This window comes from Zerene cesonia, chromosome 12, assembly GCF_012273895.1.
Source record: "Zerene cesonia ecotype Mississippi chromosome 12, Zerene_cesonia_1.1, whole genome shotgun sequence".
NCBI lineage: Eukaryota > Metazoa > Arthropoda > Insecta > Lepidoptera > Pieridae > Zerene > Zerene cesonia.
In genome coordinates, this window is record NC_052113.1 from 2,193,549 (window position 1) to 2,218,635 (window position 25,087).

At 32.7% G+C, this 25,087-nt stretch overlaps 2 protein-coding genes across 6 annotated transcripts in view; one reads left to right on the forward strand and one right to left on the reverse strand.

Moving 5' to 3' along the window:
- LOC119830637 (ribosome biogenesis protein WDR12 homolog) overlaps window positions 1–25,087 on the reverse strand; it is a 205,132-nt gene that overhangs the window by 95,105 nt on the left and 84,940 nt on the right. The window lies entirely within an intron of this gene.
- The window catches only part of LOC119830636 (protein alan shepard), a 141,426-nt gene that overhangs the window by 35,170 nt on the left and 81,169 nt on the right, over window positions 1–25,087 (forward strand). The window contains exon 1 of one of the 5 annotated variants that reach the window (XM_038353693.1): window positions 3,612–3,848. The exons of the other annotated variants lie outside the window; for them this stretch is intronic. The gene's annotated coding sequence lies outside the window, so the exon portion shown is untranslated. Of the gene's footprint in view, window positions 1–3,611; window positions 3,849–25,087 lie in introns of those variants that run through there. 5 annotated transcript variants of the gene reach the window in all.

The window sequence follows — 25,087 nt, forward strand, 5'->3', positions numbered from 1 at the left end:
TTGATATCGATAATGCAATATTGATATCACAAAATAATTGTTTTGCAGAAAATGTTGAAATTAAAAAAAATACTAATTAGTAGACATTATAGCATTACACGGTTTTAAAAAAATCTCACCGCTCGTGGACAATATTGCAAAATAATGAATAACATTTGAAAAAATCCACCGAATTACTTGCGCGATATGTATTAATTCGTTAGGAAAAGGAATTATGTCAACGTATTTCTATTTTATTAAAGATATATCCATTGCATTACATAGGATCATTCATCAAGCTAAGCCTGGATAGCATGTTGTCGTCGGAGCGTTCATTTCTCAAACCTTATTACAAGTTGTAGCCAACTTGTGCCTAAGGCTGAAACAGCATGAAATTAGGTACCCTATTTTGCATAAATCACGACCCTAAAGAAGCTCAATTAAGTTATTTATCTGGAGAGAACATGCGATATTCGTGGCAATGTCATCAATGTAGACTCGGAAGTCGTTAGACATTATATTATGACTTTTTTGGAAAAAATGTTCCTTTAATTTATTGAGTTTTTGATAATAACTTTATCGGGTATAGTAAATATACTTTCAAGCAAAGGTCGATATTAAGCGTTACTATGTAGAACTCCTGGAATTCACTTTTAAATACAATTATGGATTTACTTAGTGACAATTCACTATTGTTTTTGATTACTGGTAGTGGAGTTTTGCCATTTAAGAAAAAAATGTCTCAGGTAAATTTATCTGATTATCTGCATTTCACGCAATGATGATGCAATATGTAAATTCTAAATAAGTTTTTACGAATTGTAATAATTAATATCTGTTGTTTTATATTTGTGAAAAATTTATGTAATATTAATTATATAATGTGTATTTTCAAGACATCATAAGAATGCTACCCTACTTCGCTACCGTATTATTGTTCTGTTAAAATAAAGATGTACCTTAAACAAACGTAAGTCTTTAACAAGCGGACGGTACTTAAACTATAATTAAAGGAGCCAAACAAAAGCTTAGCCGACTTGGCAATCGGACAATTGGCCTAAGACGGTTCCCGGGTTGCCCCGTCGTGTAGCAATTTTTATTTCATTTTGTCGGACCCTTAAAGTTCAGTGTCTAGACCGGTTAGCCCACGCTCGCACAGATTTCTGCATCTTACAAGCCCGCCATACGAGTTACTTTATATCCCTTTTTTATCCTTTTGCAATACGATGTGATATTGGCCTCGGCGCGTTAATATCGAGTCTAGTGAGCTTATGGTTTGTTTAAAGGTGTATAAATAAGTATATGCTGCGCTGGGTCACTCGTATGCGGTTTCTATTGTGCAAATGGATACTGATACGATGCATTGTACATACTTGTACTGAATTTTAATATCTAATTATTCATAATCATTCCTTAAGTACCTCTTACTTGAAGATTCATATAAAAATTCGAACTATTGCAGTTTTACGTACGTTAATAATTTTTCTAAAGAACATACATACGGATATGTGTCGCGGCACCTCAAATTATTGTTAATTACCAAAATTTTAACATATTGTATAGAACAGAGTTTTCCTTACATTATATATTACAATCAGCTACAGCATACATAAGGGTACCTCGCGTACATGTCAGCTGATTAGTCAGGCATGACGTTCATCTCGGGGCAAGTGATTGTCCAATTAGTGTTGGTTTGTATGACGGACTACCTTTACGACCACGCGTTTAGCGTACAATCAAAAGTGATATCCTCTTGAGAGTGTAATGTATTTTGAAGCGATATCTGTAAGATGTTGTTATTTGGTCCTATTTTAGAATACGGAGTCGTCCTAAGACCTCCCCCCCAGGGACCAAGTTGAATTTTTGTTTGTTGAAAATAATTATTTGTATTATCTTTTTTTATATATCGTATAATTAAACAAAAAAACATAAATTATCTTTTTTAGATGAATTTCCTAAATTTGTTTATTAATATATTAATTGAATTATTAATTAATGTATTAATTGCAATGAGGTTTTCAGGTCTTTCAAAAGAAATATGCTATAAAAGGTAACGATATCAAAGACTATAAGACAAAGATTTCTAGTTAATAAGAATTTCCTTTCTCTTAATTAATTGTGGTACAAATAAAGTACACCATTGTTTTCTACAATAGGGGAAAAGTTTCGAATCGGGAAATTATAAAGAATCCTACTATTGGGAATTTAAAGACTTTTAAAATGAATATATAGCAGTACATTGAATGAACAATGAAGTATTAAGTATAAAATGGATTTAAAGTGTAAAATGATCGTAATGAGACCGGATTGATGCTATGAAAAAAAGCGATGTCAAATGTTAAGTTTTAATGTTAGTTTAAGTACATGCGATACGAAAGGAATCGTGGAGACACTAAATATTAAAACTATACATTTTTACTAGTTTTTACTAATAATCTTCAAACAAAAGTATGTTTATCGGACAATTTTTTATGTAAACGTCGATAAAGATGCTGGTGGATCATCTGATAGAAAGTGCCTGCCTATGAAGACTGCCATTTGTAGGCCTTATTTATGCCTCTGTAAATAGATTGCCGATTTCTATTTACATTCGATCAATTATAAGTATTTATGACAAATTTAATGCCGTGCCCCTTAAGGGCTTTTAAAAATACCAATATTTTAAAATATAAGTACATATCTCAACTCAACGTCGAGAATAAAGCTTTTGGATGTAAAAAAAGAATTAAATATTTTTTTGTGTAAGTCCGGCTATATCAAATGTAGGTAAATAAATTTATTCTCTCTACATTTTGCGTAGGCTCCCCAGACAAAAATAAAGGAAACAAGTTACCTTGCCAGTTCATGCAGCCACGACAGACAATGCTTAAAGCACTATAAATCAGATATTTTTGTACTAGCACAAACCCTCCTTGTAAGTACTTACCTTTGTAATAGTTGTAGAGTACGAAATATAGTAAATGTAGAGTCTTCATATAGATTTATAAAAGCTCCCTACATATGATATTTAAATATATTATTTCTGCACAAATGCACTGCATATTACGATTTCGAAATTAATTTTATAGGCAATTTCCAGACTATATAGAATTCTAAATTTAAAAGTTATACAATTAATATACGGAATGTACATTTAACATTATATTTTAAACGGAAAATTATCTCTTTTCTGAAGTGCAATGAACTGGCAGAGTGCACTGTGTACTCCCGAGAGAAAACCTCTAATTTACCTTGAGTGGACACAATTGGAAGAAAACACGAGAGAGGGCGTCGCGCCGGATTAGATTAGCTGCGATAAGATAGCTCGCATCGTGCTAATATAGCCAGCCACCACTGACTCCGACCGATAATTGCAATCCATTAATTCCAAATACTTTGCAACCGCATTGCTGCGACACCTCGCATGTCCGAGCGCCATCGTGCGTAGCCTTATCAAGCGTAGCCGGTGCACCTTAGCCCTTCATAAATATTTACGAAACTCGGAGTTTCGCAGGCCGGTCGGGCGGGGCTGCACCCTAATGCAATGATTCATATTATTCGGTTTGCGGGCGAGTTGAACGTCTTCCATTATTGTCATTCATCGGAGGAAGTGGGCGGCGCGGGGCGGCGCGGGTGCCGGCGGCGGCCCCCGCGCGGTTTCACGGTATTCAGTCGCCCGTCGACACTCTCGCTGCTTGGACGCGAGAGACGCGATGCAAGTTGCTTTCCTTTGACGCATTCAGGCCGTGTGTGTGTGTGACCTCCGTGTTCCGCCGTCTAGACGCGTGTTGTGCTGGAACTACTCCAGTGCGTGAGGCGATCGCTGGAGCGGAAGCGTGCAGTGCGAGTGCTATCAGCTGACCGGCTCGTCTACAGCCTGCGAGCGCACGGTGAGATCGATGCATGCGCTCATCTGATTGTCTATTTTAAGCCGCTCGAACGACGAATTGGCAAATATCTTCAATCAACGTGCAGCGATCGATTCGACGGAATTGATGGTTTTTCATGACGAACGTTGGTGCTGTTGATAAACAGTGTCGGTTTACGCGTGTCGCGATCGGGCCGTATTGTTGTGGATTGTACAATCTGCCATTAATTGAACGGCTAATGAAAACATGTACTTGGTTGTGGCATGTTAAACTTACGTACCTACTGCTTGTGGTAGCGCTAGAGCGTCTGACAGCGAGTCAGCTGATTTCCGCCGCAATCAGTTTAAGGAAATGTAACGCGATGTATGAATATATGTTATCAGTACTCGATACGATCTATCACACAGTAATGAATTATTAGTAACTATATCCTGTATTGTATGAATGTAAAATATGTGTTTAAAAATGCAAAAAAGTAGAAACAGAAGCCATTCGTTATCTCTTATCAAAATGCTCTTGTGAAGGTCGAAATGATAAACGGGATACGGTGTTCACTAGTCCATCAAACAAAAGAGTTTACATTTACATTATCTAATGTAAACTCGACAAAGCCGATGACACTACCTTTAAAACATTTTTTATGAACTATAAAAGCTATTAGGTTATCTAAATAATATAATAGCGTCATAAAATCATCGAATTATTATCGTAATGACTAACGTAAGCTATGGATGGTATATCTATGCAGTATCACAGTTTATAACACCGGAAGAGGCCAGTTATGGTATTCCGGTACATTGAAATAGTCATACGCATAGTAATATGGGAAGTAGACAATGAATACCATTTTAGAAAACAAATTAGTTGTGAAGGTATTGGTACCTCAATGTACGAAGTTTCAGTGACTGCCGTAGTCAAATACGCGAAAGAAAGTTATAAATAAAGATGCTCATGACGGGATGAATCATGTCGCATCCTTGGATACATATAAAGTACGAACATAAAGTCATAAATAACATTGCATTGTTCTTGCTCCTTTTGATATATTGGTGCATTCGAATAATAAGACAATTTTGTAGTTTTTTGAATGAATTTTAAACATTATATCTAGATCGATAGGATTTAATGTTAAACTGGCTCTATTTAAAAAGGAAGAAGGTATAACATTGACTCAACTACCATTAGTATACCCTATATCAGGAAGAAATGCTACATAGCCATTTTAATGTCAATTTGAACTTGAGTATATCAAAAACTCGCTAAACAGTGGTAACAGTGATAGAGTTTTAGTTATTACGAAATAAAAATGGCTCTAGATGTTATATTCCGTAAAAGAGTAAATTATTATTTCTGCACATTCAAAGGCACATACTTAGGTCATATATGATGACAGCTATTGTCGTCACTTATTAATTTTTAAACATAATTCTTTGCTATATCTAATATATAAAATTCTCGTGTCACAGTTTTCGTTGCCAAACTCCTCCAAAACGGCTGGACCGATTCTTATGAAATTTAGTGTGCATATTGGGTATGTGTGAGAATCGGCCAACATCTATTTTTCATACCTCTAAAGGATAAGAGTAAGGCAGAACAGCGTTTGCCGGGTCAGCTAGTTCTTTATAGAATCAACCAAACCATTCCTAGTGGTACATAACCATGCGATGTTCCATATATAGTATATTAATCAAAAGATCATAGTATCTTATATTTGGGAAGCGATATCATGCCGTTTCCAATCCAGAAAGTTCATTAATTCCTAATAATTCATTTTGTTGGGCTGTCAGCTGCTAATACCGGTAGTATGGGAAAGGACGTAGTACCAGTACCGGTAATAAGCAGTATTACTTAGTATTCTTTACGGGCGAGGCGAGGTGTGTATGAATTTTTAATCTGTATTATATTGATAGCTTAAAAATAATCGTGAAGCTTTTTTCTACTTTTCGGACAACCAAATTGATTTATCGTTTCAATTATCCTAATTTGGTAATGATAAAATGTTGTTAGGATATATATCCTTTAGAAGGATGAGAAGTTCTTTTTTTTTGTGCCTCAAGTAAAATTATTACAACGATTTTAAAATCACAAGCCGAATAAAGCAATAAAAATTAAAATGCTTCAATCTGAAAGAGATTTTAACCACAAATTGTTCTTACGTGTTCCTTAAGCATTAAATATTGAAAAATATAAGAATAACGTGTTATTGTCAACTGGTAATTATTAACTATGTATGTACGTGTAAGGCTAAAGGTTAGTTAATATTTAAATATCATTAACATTATGATAATGAAGTTATATCTATATCGATAACAGACGTGTTAATATTGGGTCAATCAATTGTTATTCGTTTGTGAAAATAAAAGTGACGTTTGATGTGGAAATCCGGTTTACGTAACGGTAAAGCTTCGATAGTTAATGTTTAAAAATATAATTGGATTTTTTTTTTTCACCTACCTTAGATAAGATGATATATTTTGGAAAAATATGCGTGTATTAAAATATGAAATGAATTATAATCATTCGCGTATCATTAAAGTGGCATTCTCGTTATATATTATGCGCCTAAAGCTCGAGTTTTTAAATCACTTGACTCTAATTTATTGCATTTATGTTTTTTTTTTGTGAAACACGGTTACGGTTATACAAGGCAAATATCCACGCTATCAAAAAAAAAGATGCTATCATTCATCTAAAAGCCTGTGATTATTTAAGAACATTGATAACTTATCATTTAAATCAAAACAAAATAGCAGAGTTTCACTAGTAGCACAATTAAAAACCTGTTATATATGCTAAAAGTTATGTTACGTATATGCCTAGAATATGAACACCATTTATACTCATACAGTATATTGAATGGAAGCTTAAAATAATTTACAAAATGGATTCCCGCGCGCATACAAACTCGATGGTCGTGCCCCGCGACCGCAGGCCGTGTCTGCGACGTCCAGAATTATTTACTTATCAACAAACCAGCGATAACAGAACAATGGGCGTTAACTAGATAGGTATTAAGACTCATGCACATTACAAAGGGAAATGCGTCGTATTGTGGATTTGTAACGTCGATTTTTGTACGGTGCGGTGATGCGTTTACGCTGATAGATATTCATTTGTCTATTGCGAAATTATTTAGGGTTTTAATGAAATTTCGATTTTCATTATACTTAATCGGTAATTAAATTAAATAGTTTGTTCAACAGACAGTTCGTTTGTATTGCTCTGCAGTTTTCTCCAAGCGCATTGGCTAGATCTTATAATTGCTGGCTTTTAAAAAGATATGAGAAAACAATTTAACGATACCACACTATACACTGATAATTTGTATATGCCGATAATCTGTACCTATTCGTCAATGCAAGCCATGACTCGCACAGTACATTTTAAACAAACCACTAAACCGCTTTCAAAATGTCAGAACCTGACCAAAATTTAACCGGACCAAACGGGAGGCAATAGGTTTCAAATAAAAAAAGAACCCAGTAATCAGATAACACAAAAACCCCCTTTTTTGAAGTCGGTTGATAAAATGCAGTTTTCAACGCACATGAACTCATTAAATGTGCGTGAGCCTTTAGCGTTGGTACATAATCTTATCTGCCAGTGTCAATAGTCTTTTGTATCCGTGATATGGTAGTCTGTTTGTCCTAATGGCACGCATTCTTTGGGATAACTGGCCAATGGATGAGCAATACTTTATTTGTTCATTATTTGTAGATAACAGACGATTTCTAAAGGGTAAAGGAAATCCTGTAATGCTTGTGATGATATTACAATTAAAAATATAACGGAATAATTTAATTAGTTAATTACCATTTACTAATTAAATTATTCCGTTATATTTTTAATCGTAATGTAATCTAGATAACACAATATATTAAACAAAATCACCTATAAGACATGATGTTCGAAATTTATCAACTCACAATTCATTTTCATTGTCCATAAAAAGTATACATCAAAATTGAATGTATAATTTCAAAAATAGAACGATTCGATTGGTTTTTTACGTTTAATTTATCTTTGATAATAAATATAGGATAAACTGTAATTATTCTCTCTTATAGGAACATCTCTTACAATGTTTTACATAAAATATAATAAGATATTAGTAATTAGTATCGGGTCATACGTAACTCGACATTGTTGCCTAAGAAAAGAAGCCTTTAAAATGAATCTTTGTGCTATGTGTGTTATGTGTAGTATATTAGTCTTTATTATTACAATCTGTCAATTATCTTCGCATTGGCTAAATTTCTTATTAATTTTTGTTTCATATGAAATCGTTCATACTGATTATTCTTAAAACCGATAGGTACCGAAAGGCAAAAATATAGCGTCGTCTTGCCCTTTTTTAATCAGTTTTGTTTGATACTGTTTCATTTCATCATAAATCAAAAGATTATAACCTTATTTTGTGAACGTTCATAAATGTTTAAAGTTACATAATTATGTCTGGTATTATGATAGTACTCACCAGGTAAAAAAAAAACAAACTTTGGTTTGGTTATAAGTCGTTACAGAGGAACATTTTCAAATATTCTGCTATATTAATTATACCTGGTAAAAGTTCTTTTTATTATTAATATGATATTATTTTGTATTTTCAGTCTCCCCGTGACCACGCTCGGTGTAAAGTGTTCGAAACGTCGGGTTAATAATATAATGAATAAATCGCGTTTAAAATCCGTTAAAAAGTTTTTAATTTCTAAATGATATTATTTATAAATTATGAGCACCAAATGTTATGGATGCCAAAGAAATAAATTTTAATGCAACACCGAACACGAATAAATATCAGGTTGTGTCAAAATGTGTTTGCCAAAAGTGATTGCGTTTAACCGCATAATCTGTGGTTACTGTTTGACGTTTCACTAAATTGCTTTTCTTTCACTTATCTGTGGGACTGATTTGCGTACTGCATCTGGCAAGAATATGAAAAATTTTTGTTTTATGAACGAGGGATGTGTCAAATTGAAAAAAAAGGGGCATTTTTAATCAATCACTTGTTTTTTTTGGAGTATAAGGTAGATAATATAATATTAATAGGGTAATGCTGTACATTTATTTATTTTTTTCAAAACCGATATTTGATATGAAATTGCACAAATTGAAATGTTATTAACTTTTACATACCTTGCTTCATCGTTTTATGAATAATTTATTCATAAGTATCACATCATAAACTTACAAAAATCACTTAAATTTAAAGATTATTTTATAAATTAAAAGCCAGCATTCATAAGAAGCGTAATTCTTCTCACAAAAGACGCTTTGTTGAAATACAAATATGGCAAGGTTATTTTTTGTGACTCAGAACCTGCCTACAAAGAAATCTCGATAATGATTGTTGCCGATGGGGTAGCGTACGCGAATCCGATCAGAATAGCGGGGTTATATATAGGGTTGTCAAAAATAACACGTATATATTTGAATTATTTATAGAAAAATGTAATACAACGTATACGACTGAAAGGACTCGTCATGTGATTTTTTTGTTTTCAGTACTTCGGTTTTTTTATTCATAGGTTCACCTATGTGTCTCTGTGATTAAATGCATGACAATTCTATATGTGATTAATTACACTAATCACACTATTCTATTCACACTTATATTATTAATGTGAAAGTTTGTTTGTTTGGATGTTTGTCCGTCAATCACGCTGAAACTACTAAACGGATTTTTATGAAATTTGGTATGCAGACAGGGTATGAACTGAATTGGGTGATAGGATACTTTTTGTCCCGATTAAATGCTCCCTCGGGATAAATCAGGAAACTTGATATACGGGCGGAGCCTGTACGTGCGTCTAGTATATATATATATATATATAAATACATTCTTAATTCTTAATTTTTATAATTTACTTGCTAAATGCTCAGACAGAAGCAATCCCCGAACTGCGCTGCAACCAGCCCTAGGAAAACGTCGTTCGTTCACACCATCGGTTATATTTAGTTGCGTCCGGCGCGCGGAATGCAGCCCGCGCCTGACCTACCGCAACAGCACTGTCACAGTTTCAGCCTCTCACTGATCAGGATGCTCTAGATAGCCTTGCATTAAAACGTTTACCGTCTCCAAGCTTGTGCCATCCTTGGCTTAACCCTTTTCGAACACGCCTCCGGCATTACCTTCGGAGGGTCAGTCGATTTTCAAACGTTTTATTTTTTCTTTCGATTTATTCGGAATTTGAAATGAGTCACTATTGTCTATGTTACTATATTTGAAGATGGATTGAATTAAATCTTTTTATAAGGGAATGCAATTTATACCCAAATAAAGAAGTGATTAAGATAATTATAAAAGTAATAGTAGTAATTGTTCGTTACGTTTTAAGTCGGAGACAAATTCAATTTAACAATCTCTATTGTTTTATTACTACCGTCAATTGGCAGAGCATCCATTCTAAAAATACTTAAATTGAAGACAATAACAATGCAAGCTATAAATAAATACAATGGGCACACATAAAATATTGATAATATTCACGTCAACTATGAACTGTAGTCGGGTGTGTGATGCAACAGAATTACGATCCTTAACGATTTTACTTGCTTTTCAAGTCACTCTTTTGCTTCTTTAAAATATGAGTATACTTCTCAAAGCCAGCATTAACTGATCTTATTAATACATAGGTATTCTGTAGCCTAATTTATAAAAGCTGAAACCAAATAAGCGGGAACCAATTCAAAAAAGTCGCTTTTTCGTATGACATTCCAAATGTATATTTTGGAGAAGCAATTTATTATAATATGCTAATAAATCTTTGCCATAAAGCAAAAAAGCATTGTAACCAGCTATGGCATGTAATATTCATATTTATCGGCATACTAATGCAAATTGAATAATACAGAACAGGAATCATGGATACGTCGGCTAGCCTTGAACAAATTGCTTAGTGTAGGCGAGGAATGAGCCCTAGCCTGAAGGTCAAACATTCGAAGCGATGCGAATACAAAGCTGTATTTGTTCCAAGTTGAACGCTAAGTCTAGGTCCGAAGAGGCAATGTAATTTAGCAGATTCAAACGGACGTGGTTTCGCAAGCTGTATGACGGAGGCATAAATATTGTCTATGGCAGATAGGGTGCGTCGCCCGCGGTGGCGCCGTTCGGGCAGACAGTATTAGACCTCAGATTGATCGGTCCTCCGTCGCGTTGGCATATCATAAAGACGTTTTATTCTCGCTCACTGTTTAGTATGTCTAGCGTGACGTAACTTCAGGCTTTTTACAGGCTAACTTTTTGTAAGGCTTCCCGTCTAGCGGGCGTAATTAAAGCGAGTTTCATATGTATGGACGCCTCTCCGACCTTCGAGGAGCGTGCATCGTGTCCCTTTGTATAGTAATCAAAGTGAATTATAGCGGACATATTTAAAAATAGAATGCTATTTGTAATAAGGGAGGGTTTATGGGCAATATAACATTGAGGAGTTCTTTAAACTTGCGTATAAGCACTTTTAATGCTTCATCAAGGATTTTGCTTATGCACTCTTATCTCTTACAGAAATACATAATTTATGATGGATTTAATAAATATTTTAAAATAGTTCAGCCATGCCAAGCAGTATGTTTCTACTCCTTTACTTACTTCAAGGCATTGTTTATCAATTTCATTTAATGATTATGTCTCTTTGTTTTTGTTGTATTGTCAGTGAGGCAGTGACCCCTGACAAAGGTGATAATGACATGCCAATTACTTGACATTAAGTCATTATATTATAATGATTGATAAAATGACAAGATTCAATCGTAGTATGCTGTTTATGAATTGCTTAAGACAGCCAAATCTATGCGATTAATTAATTTACATGAGATACATTTTAATACTCAATTCAAGAAGCAATCCTTTTGAATAGCATCACAAAACTTAGCCCCCCGCTTTTTATATCATTCTGTGTAAAATTTATTCAGTCTCAAACCGAGGTGAGTTTCACTGTCCACTTGAAATTTGTAAATTCGTTATAATTACCTACGTATAAATAACTTTTTCAACAACAGCACGAGCAATTTGATTATTCTATATATTATCATGCAGTGAATCTGTACCGCATTGTTAAATGATAATTTAAAATTGACAATGAAGCCACAGCACTAGATGACTTGAAGATATACAGCATGTTCCAAATAACTATGCGGTTCTCAAATCTGTGCCTAGAATGCTTGTTCATAAGATATTTGCTAGCGCTGCCAACTACTGCCTTCTGACTTCTGAAATATCCACGAAGTTATCTAAGACGTTTTGCAAACTGAAATATTTATTTTGCGGTGCGTCAGACGTCACGATTACAGCGTATCTTTTATTGGTCGTTATCAGTTATTTGTTGCAATTCGATAAAATAAGAGGTACTTCGTGTATTGAAGATAAGTATATTATATGAGTTACCAGGGCGAGGTTTACAGCGTTATATCATAGATCGGAGTTGAGATGTGATTTTTAGTGTCACGGTTTATCTCTAGATGTTATACAGCATGATTTTATAGGTGGTGGCGATGGTGAAGAAAATACTTTTTATTATATTTCTAAATATTTTTCATTAGGTATTGCTATCTACTATTACTAGTATCATAGCCTTAGAATATAAACAGTAGCTTACTCAAAATAATACCTATGAGAAATAATTGTTAATAATTTTCAATATTTTAACGATTCATTTGACATATATACCGTGTGCTTCTAATTAGAAATACATGATAGAATGAATTCAATAGGTGCAGCAATTTTTTAACTAGTTTACATGTATCGTTTTATTGATAGAAATTATTGACATGGTTAAGATTTTTAAACGAATCAAAATTACCATCAAATTTTGAAGCAAGCGTTTCACAAGAAAAAAAAAATACATAAATCGCAAGCAAATTAGAAACAAATTCTAACATTAATCTTGAATCTACTCAAATTATAACATCATTCCTAATACAGGTAACAATTATTTACCCAACATTAACAACTAGGCTATATTGCATTAAATGCATGTTGGTCGAAACGTCGTGAGCAAACGCTAGACCGTATTCTTTTTATATCAACCAGTCAACCGAGGCCATTCAATTGCATACGTGATAAAAATCACGTACAAGGACTAGTTTAAATGTATTATACTTTAAGTTATAATCCGTAGTTTGAATCTAGTGTAGGTAAAATGGAGGAAACAATTTCTAAGAGATTTTTTGAATTTCTGTCACACTTATTTTAAGGTTAACTTTTTAATTTTGCAATAATTTGGTTCGTTAAGAATTATTTTAATATTTAAACAATTTAGTGTACTAAAAATAATAATGAATACTTATAATATATAGGTATCCATAATGTAAAGTTTTTCAAAATATTGATATAAGTAACTGATTACTTGTGCTCTTTTTGATGTAGATATGTTTAGATTTTGATGTACCAATCTTTATATTATATAGGCAGTAAAAGCAGGTAGTAGGAAGTAGCAGTAGGTTCAGGATTTAGTTCGTCAGGAATTTTCAGCAAATTTTCACCATATTCGGCAGAGAAATTTGCTCAACAGTAAAACGTGTCAAATCCTGAATTTTTCCAATTAAAAATTGCTTAATTTCGACACGCCAGCGTTTGTGTGAAGTGTATTGGAATAGACTCTGCAGCTCCACAATTGTAGATCGTTAGCAAAACTCTTTTGTGATAACCTTCACTATAAGAGAAATAATAATTTTGAATGCTAGAAATGTTTTTAAATACGTTTTCTATCTGACTTAATCGCTATTGTAACAAGTCATATATTCATGATAACTTTAATATAGTATAAACGCTAATGTTATGGGTGGATGATGTTTCACGCGAAAATAGATTATCGTATCTGCATGAAATTTGGTACAGCGATAGATTATAGTCTGGATAAGCACATAGGCTACTTTTTAGCCGGGTAAAGCAATTGACGCCGCGGGTTACAGCCAGTGTTATATAATCAACATTGACAATTTTGAATCGGACAATACTTAAGACCTTTGTTTAAACTCACGAAGACTGTAAACAGATTGTATATATTATGTATTTAAACATGACTTAGAAACCAATATGTATTTTAGAAACTTATTAACATTCTCCTATATACAATTAGGTACAAACTCCTGCAAAAATTTTGTAACAACGAGTACTTTGGCGACGATAATAACGTCACCTTATCTAAATGTTTAACAATAATATAACATGGCAAAAATGTGCGCAAGGATAAGTGGCACTTATGCTTAATAGCAGTATAATTATGACGTGTGAGCGGATTACAAAATTGCATTTATATTTTATATCCAGCATAATGTCGGCAAGAGCGTTGACACGAAAGCGTAGCGTAGTCTGCGTTGATAATTATAATTAGCGTGTTTGCGTTGTGGGCGGCTCGCCTTTCTACAGCGATTTATTTTTATATGTCATACGAGGGATAGAAATTGATAGAATGTTATGTCTTTATCCGTCCGAGATATCTTTATGCACTCTGTAGTTCCACAATGCCCATATTGTACTGCGAGCTCGATTCGCACCAGTGATATTCTTGTATGAACTGTAGTTTCAATCCAAAACGTTAGTTTAATACCAGTTCAACAATTTTCCTGCTGCCATAATACAGGATTTGCTTAGGGTGGTACTTAATAGCTTTGTATGAAAGCTTTGGTAAATAAAATTAATATTATTTAATATTATGATGCATTTACACATTGGTATTCGCTGTTCGCCTCATGACTGGACGCGAATTATTCATATACGAGTGTCGACGCGAACTACAGTTGTCACATTCGGCTTCCTTTCATTACGTTCTCCAACCGGTCTTTACACGAATACACGACTAAGCGAATAGCGAATACACTGTTTACACATGCGCGTTCGTTGTTCACCACCATTTGTGCGATTGTGTAAATGCACCATGAGCAGTAAGTCAGCCACGTAGATATAAATCGTATTTTAATTTATTTACTAGATATTCAGCTTCATCTGAGTTAGAGCAGGATTTGAAGTTGTTTGTCAAATGCGGTGTCATACATAATTAAAAATTAACAAATGTTTTGCATTTTTGGTATTGTATAAATATCATAAATACTTATTGAACAATTTAAAATTCCTATGCAAATACAATTGCGAATCTTCATTATTATAATGAGCAGTATTACTTAAACAAAACATATGTAAGACACATACTTTTCAAATAACAGCTGTTTTAAATATCAACCACAATAAATTCTGACACGTTAATGATATTTCCAAACGCAGTGCCATCTAATATAGCTTGTATTGTAAACAAAACATACAAAATGCTATCATAATGTAGACGTAAACAAACAAATTGCTACAATTTATCTCTCGAGAACGGTCCAAAGGTCGAAACATTTAGGAAATAATTTAAAGCACATAAATAGTTGAAACGTTCGTTGAATGAGCTAATGATGATAATTATGTAATAAATATCTGTTAGTCACGCGGTAAGCGTGTGCTGTGATAAGTGATAAGAGTTGGAATGTCGCCTGCCATCTGCGTTTTTGAGTGTTAGATGATAAAAGTACTTGATGTTGCTTTGTATTTTACATTCGGAGTACAGATACGTTAGCGCATTTTCAATTTCTTGTTTGAGAAGTATTTTTAATATCGAGGTTAGGTACATCATTAAAAATGATTTCCCCAATGCGAAAAATAAAAAATATATGCGATAGATAATGATTTTGACAAAACCTTTTCATAAAAATTCGATATATTTTATAAAAAAAAACATCTAATTCAGTTGGTTCAACGACACCTAAATTCTAAGTGCTTGCAGATATACAAAAAATGAAATACACTACATAAAGATACATAAACTTCTCCGTTTAAGAAGTCGATAAAAGTGGAATAGGAAAGTGTTATAAAAGTAACAAAACATGAGTTTTTCTACAAAAAATGTGGTAGCATAATAAACATGGAGCGAAATTCCCCCGTTTTTCATACCCGACGTCATCACAAATATTTCCGACGATTTATAACGTCAGAACTGTAGGCAATAAATTGCAAAATTTTTAGAAATTAGCTCTTAAAAACGTATATTCCTCGTGTTTTAAATCTCTTCCGTCGTAAATCAGATCGGGGCCTGCAATATAAATCTAACTTTTACGAAAATTATACTTAGGTTTTGCTAGAATCGATTTATCCGTAATTGCTTTAACTTGAAGTGTTTTTGAGTTTATGTAACTTGGAATGCTTTCTTCGTATATTTTGCAACTTATTTAGCTTTAATGTTCAAGTAAAGTAGTATAAAAGGGAAATTTAGGGAGTTATCGAATACGCAAATTCAATTTTCAATAACCGTTTAGCTACAAGTATTAAAAAAAAACTAACTGATTAAGATAACATCTTTAAACAAAAAAAATCATAAATAACATTGGTACATACCTACTTTAATTACAAATAATATAGCTGTAATGATAATAGTAAAATTGTAAGACTACCAATTCAAGACATAAATATAACTCAAAAGGCCACTCCGTATTTGATTGACCTTTTATTCGAAGTACTTTCATAAAAGGTTCTAATTTCGGGTAACAGATAATTATTATAAGAGCGATTTAGCTTTCCTTAAAGAGACGCTTGGTTAGGCGAGGGAGGGAGATAATGATCCGCGTGTGGCATTAATTGATCCCATTTGTGACTTTTGTTACTACCTCCTGTATTAACACCGTCTGAGTCACATTGTGCATTATTTTTATTGTTCACCATTTGTGTCTAGCTTCAGTTGGAACCGGAAGAGCTTGTGTTTGTTTTCAGATGAAAATGTCTGAGCGTAACAATGTGACAATCCTGAATAATGATGAACCCTAAATATTTAATAGTTGTAAATAAAATTGTTATTAAGTAATTAAATATAAATTGTTATTATAATGTTGTATGTTATGGTTGGTATCTGGACCAATATATATATTAAGATCCTCGGAATTTTAAACACTTGAGCAGACTGAAAATCAGCGCTGTTCAAGGGTTAGAGCCCGTCAGCATGGCCGAGTCTGTGCCGATTGCCATTTTAATTTAGTATATTAGTTTAAAGGTTGTTATGCGGCAAAAAAGCTCGTTTTCTTTCTTTCTTTCTTTCTATATAAGCCTTTATAACTTTCAGCTAAAACTTCCTTTCTTTTCAGTAATATGAAAGAATTATTCCGCTAGCAGTATACTCAAAAAGGTCCAAAGCTCTTAAAATATTCGGCGAAACTCTATTCACTTCAAAGCATGAATCATGATCTTGTGTACCAATGTGTTTTTACATATTAAACTAATTCTCAGAACTAACATGTAAACTTGAATCAAGTCGTTAATAAGTACAAGATAAAAAGTAATTGTTAGTATATTCAATTAGATGTAATACGTAAGAGATTAATCATTTAAAATTACAATTATAATTAACATAAATTAAATTGATTTTTTTTGTATTACATATAAGCATATTTATGACCTCTAAATGGTATAAATATTACCAAACAGTAAACTTTAAAAGGTATAATATTGTTGAAAAATGTATGTATTTACATAAAACACAGTACAAAAAGAATAAAGGTCTGTGGAGATAAATCATATTTTTAAAGAAAATACTTAGATAATAAAAATTCCTGATGATGTTGTCTAATAACGATTATTATGATGATTTTATTCTACGATTATGTTTTGCACAAAAAAAAACGTAAGATGTTTGTAATGTCAGGTAAATACCAACCTGTTTTTATTGATTACAACATACGAGAAATTTTATTTTATGTGTTATTTATTAGAAACTTGTCCTAAAGCTTTTTTTAGCTTATTCAATTTGTTTTAAAAGTTAACAATGGATGGAATTACTTATAAGTAATTACATCCAATATATTCGAATATGATTTTGTAATTCTACCGCTTGATTCAACATAATCAGAATAGACCAATCCAAACCATAATAATCGAAAATGAATTGTCGCTTACACTAAAAATACAAAGCTTTATAATAAAATTATATTAACCTTGTAAATATTACAGAAAGTTCTATCTCAATTTCAAAACAAATAAGTTTTTAAACGGAACACGAAAATATATTCTAAAAAGTTGAAGCTAAGGAATTTGCACCGAGTTTCCTTATTCGTACAAGGGTCGCAACTGCTATTAACATTTTAGGCGGAAGATTTATAAACTTTCTTATATTTATCGTTTGGTTTTTAGCCGGTTTTTCATCTAAATCTAGAAATGCATTTGAAATGAATTTGTTTCTTTTCAGGTATGTACCTGGCTGTGCTGATTGCATTGTAATAGCCTCTTTCTGTGAGTATTTAAAACAATTATTTTCTACAATATAGGGTATAGATGTTGCTGCGGGAGGAGTATTTATTCAGATTTTAAAATAGGACCAAATGACAGAGAATATCAATCGCTTGGAGTAACAAAACAAAAAATACAGTCAAATTGAGTCGCCGTTTAAAAAGGGAATTTCATTGATGTTCCTGCCAAAATGCTTCCAAAATTCTCTTTAAAACATCATAGATGCAATGTATCTTATAGACGTACTTATAATATTAAAAATCCAACAAATTATGGCATTATTGAGTCATGCAGCATGGATTGCATCCTTTCTAAATTAAACTCTACATACGATGAAACAGTCTGCCCCTTTTCATCTATGACTAATATCGTTTTAGTTTCCAATATAGGGATATCACTGTTGGTGGAATCTTCAATTAAATCACGAGGGTTCATAACTACATTGGACTCGCCCGCATTGTTGCCAACATCGACCAATCACAGCCAGCAGCAGGCATTAGGGAAGCATTTGAGTTTAGTGACAAGATGTTAGCTTAATATTTTGATATGCATTTGTTGTATTGCATAGATTATAATGTAGATACTAATTTTTGCATATAGTTATTAGGGGAGAGAATTAGAAAAGTTCTTTTCTACGATAACTCTATAGGACAATATTATCTCCTTTAGGAATAAGCTGACTTTTTACTGCCTTGGAAGAAACATTTGAAACTAATTTTGTTGATCAGCAATAACGTATTTGTTTAAGTTTCCTAAATTTATTTAAATGTAAGTTGGTAAGTTGAATTTTATGTCTTCAACCCACTTATAATAGAAGGAGATTCTCTAGTTTAGTTTTTTGTTAAAACTAATATAACTCTTCAATCACAGGTACGTCAAATTTAATTTTAATCATAAAATGAATATAATCGAAGACAAAAATACACACCATAATTTAAGCCTAGTAAAATTATAGGCGGTACTAATTAGGGCTTAACGAAAAGTAATGACAGTTAGAACCAGGATAGTCGTATTTCAGAAATTTGTCCTTTTTAAGTTCCTTTGTGAGGTTTAACAATGAAAGCGTAAAGCCCCTTTGTTTTATTAACACGCGTACAGACAAATGGTATAAGTTCCGTGTGCCCTATGATTGGATGCTTACCATATTCGATTCATTGATCAATTTAAAGTGTATACAAACATACAAAACTCTTTATTGATAGTTCCAGGAGTTGTTTAAAGAACCTAATATTCAACTGAATTTTGTTATTTTATTTCGATAAGTTTTCTTAAAATCGATAAGTATTTAATCTTTCCACAAATACGTAGAATAAAGTTGCCGTCAAATAGTACTTTCAAGAAATTCTTTCAATTTAGTATTTCCCTCTCAGCTAGCTTTGAGAACTGAATTCTAGGAAGTTCAGATTTTTCTGGTATTGGTTAAATTAATTGAAACTTATGATAAACTCAAAGGTCGATATAATTTCTTTAAAAAGTATTAAAATAACTTCTCATTATTTTCTAAGTTATTTATAGCTAATCAAAAATAAAAATCAAAGAGTAGGCTTTTATAAATCAAAGCAAACATCCAAGAAAACCTATATCTGGGTGTGTACATTTATATTTATATTATTATACTATACTTACTATTATATATAATGGTATATACATACTAAGTAAACAAATAGATTTCGCTTATCAGATTAACGTACATAAGGGCTTAGTTTAATAAGTCAATATTTTATGTAGGTATATTTCTCAACTACGCAAATTTCGAAGGTATTTATATGTTCTTAGAAATTATGTTCTTTGCATGCATTATGTAGCTATTTAATTTGTGATTGCTACATTTGGATAAAACTATTTTAAAAGGGACATAACTATAAGGGCGAATTACTCCGCTTCGGACAATACCCGTGATTGCCTACTTTGCACTCTGACGTAAATTTTCATTCTTTATTTGTTATAAGCTAATCAGAACTTCAGAAAGCTGTAAAACCAAACTAGTCTCTAGTATCTAGTCTATGCAACACTGACATACTGGCCGGTAGAAATATTACTCGAAAAACAATTTTTTCACGTAACATATTATGTTATTTTATATCTCTCCGAAGGCGGGTGCCATCCATTCCCTGTGCCATAATTTTAGGATTTTTGATGTCATAAGTTGTTTGTCATAATGTTCACTAACAAACTTTATAATTATAATAGTGCATTGGATAAATACCTACTAGGAACCTATAAATGCATAGCAGGTAAAGTATGAATCATTTTATGTTAAAACAACGGGGATTGCACATACTAACATTATATAGACCGTACCTTAGTCACGAACATTCATTCAACCGATTACTATAAACATTAAACTTGTGTTGCTAATAACTAATACGATATGGAGAAAACGATCCGTATTTTCAAGAACGGTTTGAAAACGGTATTAAAGATAAGCTTTTGGTCGGTTATTATCGTTTTATTATGTTTTTTCCAGTTTAATATTAACTTATCGTGGTATTTGTACGAAAACTAAAACTCGATTAAATAAAACGAATAATAGTCAGCAAACTCTGTCATTATTTACTGTGATTTATATGCATTGGCAACTAACATAAGAAATTGTAAACAGCACGTGGCAGAAATAAGTTCTCAAATAATACTCTATCTCTCATTGAATGAAAAAGCCTAAATCTAAATAATGATTTTCTTATAACTAAAAGCGTACGAATCTTCGACTAAGACAATTAAAAATATTTCATTAGGAGATATTTACATATTATGGTGTTTTGAAATTACGTATATTATATTATATAGGAATATCCATAGATAAAAGGCAGTTTTACAACTTCTACGTTTTGTCTGTTTAGCTTATCTATCTGTTAAAATGGCAAAAAAAGTATAGCACTATTAATCAAAGTCAAAAAAATCCAAGTCAATTTAAGGCAAGTCCTCAACTGATCGATTATCTATTAGATATTTATAATGTATAATTTTTATCGCTGATTGTATTGAGGCTGAGAATATAAAACACTGTGTTTCTAATAGCCAACATATAATACAATATCTTGGTAACGTGTGAGTAGCTCATGGGTATCGGGTTTGTTTTGACCGCAACATGTTCCAGGCCTACTGATCTCATGCAGGGTTGCCACTTTTAAGGAAACGATAATATAATTCTACATTTTATTAAAAATTCCACCGCAGCTCACATATAAAATTACTTTAATGTATTTAATCAATCTAGTCTTGCATTTTTTTTCCATACTTATGTGTAAAACATAAATTTATATGAAAAATGTTATTTTTTCAGTATTTTATAAAAAAAAATTAATTTAAAAATAGTAACATTAATTCTGTAGAACTATCTGTATTTAAAAATAAAAATATTTAAAACCACAAATTCATGCATAAGCTAGATTGTCTCTATAGGTAAACGCAGTTGTGTCAAATTAATAACTAGCCACTACCACAGATTATTACATAGTTACTTGTCACTACACAGACTTATCAAACAAATCTCTACAAACAAATAATATTGGACAACCCTAACTTACAGTGCAAATATTGACCGATCGTCGACCCTATTGACGTTATGCGATAGCGTTAACAAAACGCTATAACATGATACTGATTTTCATGTTATGGATAAGTGCAGTCATGTGAACACAATACTCCGGCATAAAAGGCGCGTGCTACGTTGTAATATCGACTAAGAAAAAAAAACGTAATCGCGATGTTTTGTGCCTGCACGCTGCATACGTTTTTTTTATTACTTGAGACGAATACTTTATTTTTATCGTTATAATTATTTTTAAACTATGTACCGTTGTGGCAGTCAAATTTATTTAAATTTAAAGGAACATAAATACTGATTTAGTTTTTTACAGTAGAAATAAATAAAATCTAACGTCAACCGCCTAAAGTAATTTATAAAAAATGATTATATGAAAACTTCGTCGTTCTACCATTATTTTTACACAAAAACGAGAGAGGTATAAAAATATCAATTGTGGAAACGATGAAAATAAAATTTGTATTACAAGTGTTTGTAGTGAGCTTTCACCTCGAACGGTGTCTCCGTTATAATGCATGCATACGGCATGCGAAATTAAGGATGTTTGCCAGATGTAAAAAACTGACACGTAATATAATTGACAGAAAAAACCGGTTCTGTCGTGCGGCAACCCTAGCGTACTTCGAATATGGCTGTCGTTTTAAAGTTCATAGTTTTAATTTGTTTCTTGTGCTTAGTAGATTGATATCAAGAACAATGCCTAAAATTATACTGAACAGTTTCTAAACCATTACCAAAAAATATGAGCTTCTCTTCGCTATTTTAATTTTAAAAAAATTTCTAAAAGTTACCAACCCTACCTCCAAACCCTCTTGAAATTAAGAAGTCCTCTGACATAAATTTGAGCGGCCACAGATAAATTCCGGTCATAAAATGCAACATCTATTTATGATAATTCAAATGTGGTAAACGTATGTTTAGGTACATTTCAAGTTGAAAGATATGCACACTGTTTTCTTTACTAAAATACGATGCAATTAAAGGCAGTATGTATTATAGCTACGATTTTATCTCTTGTTTTATTGCGTATTTAATTGGTTAGTTTTTTATGAACACAACTGAGTTGATGTCTCGCCTGTTGGCAAACGGTCACCACCGCCCATAAACTTTTACAGAGGCAGGACCTCTGCAAGTGTGCAAATGAATTGAAAGAAGAATTGACTATAGGAATAAAGGAATGGACTGGGAAAGGAGAGGAAAAGGATATAGGCCTCCGGCTCTCCTCTCACCGTACGTGTCGAACGTTGCTCGACTCCCACATTGAAGTACCTAAATTAATATCATTTATATTATAATCTGTATGTGTTCAAATGGAATTATTTTACAAATATTAATCAATAAAAGTTACAAAACTCACACTCTCCCGTTTACAATTCCACTACAAGTGATGTTAATGCGAGTGCTGAATGGGTACAATGAACGATGATAATCAACTAAAATGATCACCAAGCATTCGCTGGAAAGCGCGTAACTGATTTGTAAAACGTTTGACGACTCATTTGTGCATCTCGTAATGCGAATTATGTGTACACTTTTTCTCCTTTAGTCTTATTATCTTGCAGGTTTTATTTCTCTTACTTATATGCCCAATTCTTTCTGAGTTTTTGAAGTTTCAAACAAAGTTAATTTTCTTTTATGATTCTGCAAAGAAAACGTTTATACGTTTCAGTTTTATTAGTCACATTCCGAAAGTATGTAATTACAAGCATTATTTGTGCAGCATTAAATTTATGGGTTTACGGCATTTCCTATTACCTACAAACGAGAGGTATGCAAGACGCCGGTGAATCATGCTGAGGTCACGTAGCTTTGTCATGACGTCATACAAACCACCGAGAATTTACTACCTAAATTAGAAAATCGTTTTGGTTACATACCTGGAATGTTTCTTGGAGTGCATACAAATAATTCTGCGGTCTATACGAATGCATACGAGCACTATTTCTTATATTGCTTGCGCCATTTAAGTACAGCAAGCATTAATAAAGCAGAAATTTCCGTAGATCGCAGTCATCCTCTCGCCGTGATTGATCAGTACAAGGCATGCATCTATCCCATGTCCCATTAGAGGGACGCAAAATTGAATAGGTAGATGTCATAGCGATGGTGCCCATATGGTAAGGTCGCAAGCGTTGATTGGTCGGAATTGGGCGCATCCCGGCTGCCGCCAAATCGCTATCCGGCTGACGCGGTGTTATCCTAATATAAATGCAAAAGTTGTGAGAATTTTTCGATTAATAAATATAATTGAACGGAAGCAACCGGTTTATTCAATGGTCGTATAATATATGACAACACTTTTTGATTTGTGTGTCGGAATTATATTTTGTCTGTATTTATATTCGCTGTATTTTTATCTTTGTATGTTCTTATATGTGGAAATTTTCGTAAACAAATAACATAACTGAAACACACCATACGTTTCTTTACAATGTATTTGTATACAAACGTATGAGGAATAGTACATAGTGGAGAAACACAATCTATTACAAACGACATCACGGGCTTGTGTCGACCCATTTCATCTAATCATGCATATTTGTAGCTCGTATACAATTTTCTTCGTCTCTCATCAGAAAGCGAAAAATATTTTGCAGCTTTTTCCTTGTAAGAATAACCATTCTCGGGACTTGTATTTAACAACCTATTCATTTAACAATCTTTAATAATACTATACTTAAAATACTTGCATATTCACGCGAAGGTTCTTAGCTCAGGTTTATTTTTCAATTTCATAACAGGTGCAATTTTACGGTCGCGTCATTATAAAAGTTATAAGCCATAAAAGTTTATCTTAATAAAGCTGAGCTTATGTTTTACCGAAACTTTTTGTTTATTAAATACGGTTCAGATTGTTGAAATTATTAAAACATTGCGTTTGCATGTAGATTTCCATTGAAATTATAGTTTTAGATCTTACTTCACGCATAACGCCTGATCAATTACACTGAAACAATTTAATAACCATTTCTAGTACACTGCAGCTAGTGCAGCGCTAAAATGCTCGCGCCATGAAATTGTTCGAATAGAAGGAGAAATGAATGCAACAAAATTGTGAATGTCGCTCTGACGGAGGCATATTCGGGTAGCGGTATCGCGGTCGAGCCCAGCTCATTAACGACTCATTCATCGCTCGCCATCTGGTTATATGAACGTACATTTGTTCATTCTTTTACAATCCCTTATTTGTATTTTAAACAGGAGTCCGTAATCGTTGAGTTTAATGTACACATAATTTATGGGATTTCAAATTAAATTTTACGCTTTAAAAGTAGACATAAAACAGATATATATTTGGCTCAGCCTCTTTAACGCTACTAACATTATGTAACTCTCTTTTTATAGATTGGTCTAATTAGTAATTCTACGTATCTTTGTTTTGGTATTTTAGTCGTTCTAAATTTAGTTTAGGATAGACATAGACCATTAGCCGTCTGGAGTGTCTGAAAATTAGTTTTACAATTTGAT